The sequence below is a fragment of the Octopus sinensis genome, linkage group LG1 (assembly GCF_006345805.1).
Source record: "Octopus sinensis linkage group LG1, ASM634580v1, whole genome shotgun sequence".
NCBI lineage: Eukaryota > Metazoa > Mollusca > Cephalopoda > Octopoda > Octopodidae > Octopus > Octopus sinensis.
Window position 1 is genome coordinate 212,682,279 of NC_042997.1, and position 6,064 is coordinate 212,688,342.

Here is a 6,064-nt window from a genome sequence, read left to right on the forward strand (position 1 = left end):
GCGAAAACACCTAAAGCTCCACGAGGCTCCGGCAGGGGATGGTGGTGATCCCCTGTATGCTGTACTCTTCACCACAACTTTCTCTCACTCTTACTTCCTGTTTCTGTTGTACCTGTATTTCAAGGGGCCGGCCTTGTCACTCTCTGTGTCACGCTGAATATCCCGAGAACTACGTTAAGGGTACACGTGTCTGTGGAGTGCTCAGCCACTTACACGTTAATTTCACGAGCAGGCTGTTCCGTTGACTCGGATCAACCGAAACCCTCGTCGTCGTAACCGACGGAGTGCTTCCCTCATTATTTATTTGTATCTTTTAGCCTCAAACGAAGGCAACAAGCATAATAACATAATCTGGCACCCAAAGTGCCAATTCATCATATTAAACTGGGTGATGGGACAGGCCATGGCTGAATTTCAACACAGAAGCAAAAGCATGGACAAATTCTGTAGGTATATGATCTGTAATTCTTTCAGTCCTGTCAATCCACAATCTAGCTACGGTGGTACATATTCTAAAATTGGAACGATACAGAGAAGATTAGCATGGCCCCTGCACAAAGATGACACGCAAATTCGTGAAGCATTCCATATTTTTTTAAATGGCGGTGCCACAGCATGGCCACAACTCATGAGCTGAAACTAGATGAAATGAAATAAAATGAATCCTGTACCGGCACCTTTTGATCACCCTCTTCATTCCACCATAGAATAAAAAGCAAAAATTTACCTGAGTTAGGTTTGAAATTAGAATGTTGGAATACTTCTGGGTATTCTATCCAATGCTCCAATAACTTCTGCCAATTTACTGTCAGCAGAAATAAAATTTCTTTAAAAATTGTCAATTCATTCAATTTGTCCATTAAATTCACATTTGCAGTGCAAAGAAAAGTAATGTTTGTCTTTTATTTTTGGTCAAGTTTGAGGAGGAACTGGATGAAGAAAATAACATACACTAAAATTGGGGATGGATTTACCAAAACGTTCAGTTAAAAGTGCAGTTATTTCTGCTGTAAATGTATTTCAATTTATTGAATTCTGTTCCTTCTACCAAGTAAAACAACTTATTTTTTAAGTGGTTCGTTTATTTTATAACAGCCTCCAGTTAGTAAACCAGTTAATCCTGCTGTTTGTATGATAAATATCTGATTTTCTTTGTAAATATTTATTGAAATACAATTTTAAAAAATCTCTTTAAAAGATTCTTTATTGTAAATGAAAACAATTCACTGGAACTTCCCACTGTAATGAGGTTTTGGTCAGATTTGAACCACTTCACTTAAACTTCCAGTTTAGAGCCACAGCCTATATATATTGCCATATAAGGTATGACTGACCCATGTAAATGTGAATCAACAATGGCATGCATGCATTGGTCAATGGCTGTAAATGTTACGGAAATGTTATGTAAACTTCTGGCTAATTATGAAGTCAAAGTTTCTGGAAAGTCTTGCTTAAGGTTATAAAAAACTGATAACTTCTAAAAATTCGAATCACATGATAGCTTGATTCTGATTGGTTGCTTAATCAGCTGATCATGTGAAACCATTGTAGCTTGGCCAGGGTGTCTACTCAGCTACTTAGCAATTCGGTTTCAAATCCACTACACCTTATCAACATAACACACATTTTATGTAAAATATTCTGTTTAATTATGAATATATATTATAAATACCATCATCATCATCATCATCATTGTTTAACGTCCGCTTTCCATGCTAGCATGGGTTGGACGAATGACTGAGGGCTGGCAACCAGATGGCTGCACCAGGCTTCAATCTTGATCTGGCAGAGTTTCTACAGCTGGATGCCCTTCCTAACGCCAACCACTCTGAGAGTGTAGTGGGTGCTTTTTACATGCCTCCGGCACAGGGCCAGTCAGGTGGTACTGGCAACGACCTTGCTCGAATATTTTACACATGCCACCGGCACAGGTGCCAGTAAGGCGATGCTGATAACGATCATGCTTGAATGGTGTCTTTTATGTGCCACCGGCACGGAGGCCAGATAGCCGCTCTGGCAATGATCACGCTCAGATGGTGCCCTTAACACCCTACTAGCATGGGGCTCAAGTGTCAGTAAGTAAATATACACACACTTAATCACCTTAACACATTATAAAGATTTCTATAGTCAGGATTCTGTTTTCATCTTTTCAACCATGAGATGTGCTCACATCTTATTCTACTTGTCTCTGTATAAGATCTGTTGAAAATACATGTTTGGCAAAGAAAAATCATCCTTGTTTTTTAATGTCAATATATATTTCTTTACTACCCACAAGGGGCTAAACATAGAGGGGACAAACAATGACAGACAAATGGATTAAGTCGATTATATCGACCCCAGTGCATAACTGGTATTCATGATTCCATCTAATCATCTGCTTTATTCTGTCGTATTTTTATATAAATAATGAACACATGTGGCAAAACAGGTTTATCTAAAATGTTATTTTATATATTGTAAACCTTTAAGTATCTCATATATCCTTGTAAATATGTTTTTACAATATAGTATTAATATATTTGGACATGGCTGTGTGGTAAGTAGCTTGCTTCCTAACCACATGGTTCCGGGTTCAGTTCCATTGTGTGGCACCTTGGGCAAGTGTCTTTTACCATAGCCTCAGGCTGACCAAAGCTTTGTGAGTGGATTTTGCAGATGGAAACTGAAAGAAGCCTGTTGTATATATATATATATATACAAGATAAGAAAATGGAGAAATACATCTAAATCAAATATCAATTACCAGATAATACTCAATCACATACTTTATTAAACCACCACATAAGAGACTGTAGGGTTAAATATAAAAAAGCAGAACAAATCAGTGTACATAAAGGAATGTACATAAAAAAGTGTATACAACATTACTCTTTTATGTACACTTTTTTATGTACATTCCTTTATGTACACTGATTTGTTCTGCTTTTTATATTTAACCCTACAGTCTCTTATGTGGTGGTTAATAAAGTATGTGATTGAGTATTATCTGGTAATTGATATTTGATTTAGATGTATTCTCCATTTTCTTATCTTGTATATATATATATATATATATAATATATATATATATACGACAGACTTCTTTCAGTTTCCATCCCATGGAGGGTTGCATTTACAACCCCTATCTCAATTTGTATATATATATATAATATATATATAATAATAATAAATATTAGGGAATAAATCCAAACTTACATATTTAAATAATATAAATTAAATAATCTTATGTATTGGCTTACATTTTTCATTGTATGATTTGCCTAATAGTGGTTTTATCTCTAATTTAATATAATATATATATATATATATATATATATATATATATAATATATATATATATATGTATGTGTGTGTATATGTTTGTGTATCTGTGTTTGTCCCCCACCACCCCAACATTGCTTCACAACTGATGCTGGTGTGTTTATGTCCCCATAACTTGGCAATTCGGCAAAAGGGGCCGATACAATAAGTACTAGGCTTACAAAGAATAAGTCCTTGGGTCGATTTGCTCGACTAAAGGCTGTGCTCCAGCATGGCCACAGTCAAATGACTGAAACAAGTAAAAGAATATGTAATAATCTGCTTAAAATAATAGATATATGGAAACACACATTTATGGTGTGACTGTCCTTGTCCATGATTGACAACCTCTTATGACTAATGACTAATGACATTATAATGAGTGACCCACACCACTGTTCCTTTTGAAGTGAGTTTTGGTTGAGAAAGTTCAGTGAAATGTCACAGGAGTGGCTGTGTGGTAAGTTTCTTGTTTACCAACCGCATGGTTCTGGGTTCAGTCCCACTGCGTGGCACCTTGGGCAAGTGTCTTCTACTATAGCCTCGGGCCGACCACAGCCTTGTGAGTGGATTTGGTAGACGGAAACTGAAAGAAGCCCGTCGTATATATGTATATATATATATATGTATATATGTGTGTGTGTTTGTGTGTCTGTGTTTGTCCCCCTAGCATTGCTTGATAACCGATGCTGGTGTGTTTATGTCCCCGTTACTTAGCGGTTCGGCAAAAGAGACTGATAGAATAAGTACTGGGCTTACAAAAGAATAAGTCCCTGGGTCGATTTGCTCGACTAAAGGCGGTGCTCCAGCATGGCCGCAGTCAAATGACTGAAACAAGTAAAAGAGTAAAAGGGAGAGTAAAGAGATAAACAGAGGAGACGAAACTGTTGTAAAATTTCCCTCCAGCATTCATTGTCTGGGACAAATATTACCAATGATATACAGACATTCACAAATGTAAGAGCTTTTATGGGGATACTCGACCTGCAAGAAATAGTAGCCAAGTTTCCTTCAAATCAGTCAATAAATTCCCATTGGAAAGATGAAAACAGAATCCTGACTGTACACTTCTTTATAATGCGTTAGGGTGATTAAGCATGTGTATATTTATAATATCATCATCATCGTCATCATTTAACGTCTGCTTTCCATGCTGGCATGGGTTGGATGAATGACTGAGGTCTGGCGAACCAGATGGCTGCACCAGGCTCCAATCTGATCTGGCAGAGTTTCTACACTTGCGTCGGAAATTAATTAGCACTTCTCAAATTTCTACATTTTCTTACATTTTCTTAATTTAATTAACTTATTATCAGAAATGAACTCGTTTTTAATCAAAAATTTATTAAAACATATCCCAGCACACCACATAATTGTTATTAATCATGAGCAAATCAAGGGTGCTAATTAATTTCTGACGGTAGTGTACAGCTGGATGCCCTATTCATAATTAAATTGAATACTTTACATAAAATGTGTGTTATGTTTATAAGGTGTAGTGGATTTGAAACCGAATTGCTAAGTAGCTGAGTAGACATCATGGCTAAGCTACAATGGCTTCACATGATCAGCTGATTAAGCAACCAATCAGAATTAAGCTATCATGTGATTCGACTTTTTAGAAGTTTCTTATTGTGCCTTATATAAAGGTTGGCTTTTGGCAGAAACCCCTGAATGTTGAGACAACTACTCAATGTCTCCATTCTCATTCACCACCAGCCAATGGCAGATAGAATATAAGATTTTTTGTTGCCATGAATATAGTACAATTATTTTCCAGTCGTGGCTGTTGCCAGCGCCGCCCCGACTGGCCTCGTGCCGGTGGCACGTTTAAAGCACCATCCGTTCGTGGCCATTGCCAGTGCAGCCCCGACTGGCCTCGTGCCGGTGGCACGTAAAAAGCGCCCACTACACTCATGGAGTGGTTGGCGTTAGGAAGGGCATCTAGACCCCAGTTGAACCATCCAACCGATGCTAGCATGGAAAGCAGACGCTAAACGATGATGATGATGATGATGATGATGGTAGACCAGCCACAGATCATCATACCAGTTAGATTATCATAGATCCCAGCAGCATATCTCTGCTTGTCTGTAATTGTTACTGTTATTTTTCATCCAAAGACCAACACAGAAAACACTATCCACAGTTATTAAAGCTTCTGGTAATTGTTAATTAACGTTGTTAATCGCTTCTGCACTCAGCCCAAGGAGGACATTTTCATTCACCAACAGCAAACTCTACTTGAAACAAAGATAATAAAACAAACCAGGCAAAGTAATTTTTGCCATTTATGATAACGAAACAATTTCTATATCACGCATTAGTTATAAGTTAATTAAACTTAGATATTTGCATTTAATTACAGTTAATGACATTTTACAATGAGGTAATAAGAAAATAATTGCTATTCAGCTGGTGAAATATTTATAAAAAAATTTTAATTTTGTAAAATTTACTATTTTCATGAAATAAAAAGACAAGAACCATATGAAGATTACATGTGACCAAGGCAAAAGGTTTACCTCGATTTTATAATTTTTCTGTTTCTTTTTATTGTAATTGCAGTTTGTTGAGGCATATTTCATTCAGTGAATGAGCAAATTTAAACAAGTAACAGAAAATGTTTCACAAAGAAGCTGCAAGAAGATGGAGGAGAATCAAAATACATAAATGTCCTTGATGTAATAATGATAATAATGAAATTATTGTATACAGTGCTCAGGTGCACCACAACACTCAGGTGTACCACAAAGAT

General features: G+C 36.7%; 1 non-coding gene across 1 annotated transcript; it reads left to right on the forward strand.

Annotated features, from left to right (window-relative positions):
- Positions 1–491: 491 nt before the first annotated feature.
- On the forward strand, positions 492–595 carry LOC115220311. Its single transcript, XR_003882505.1, has one exon. It is a non-coding gene; the product is annotated as a U6 spliceosomal RNA (small nuclear RNA).
- Positions 596–6,064: the final 5,469 nt, after the last annotated feature.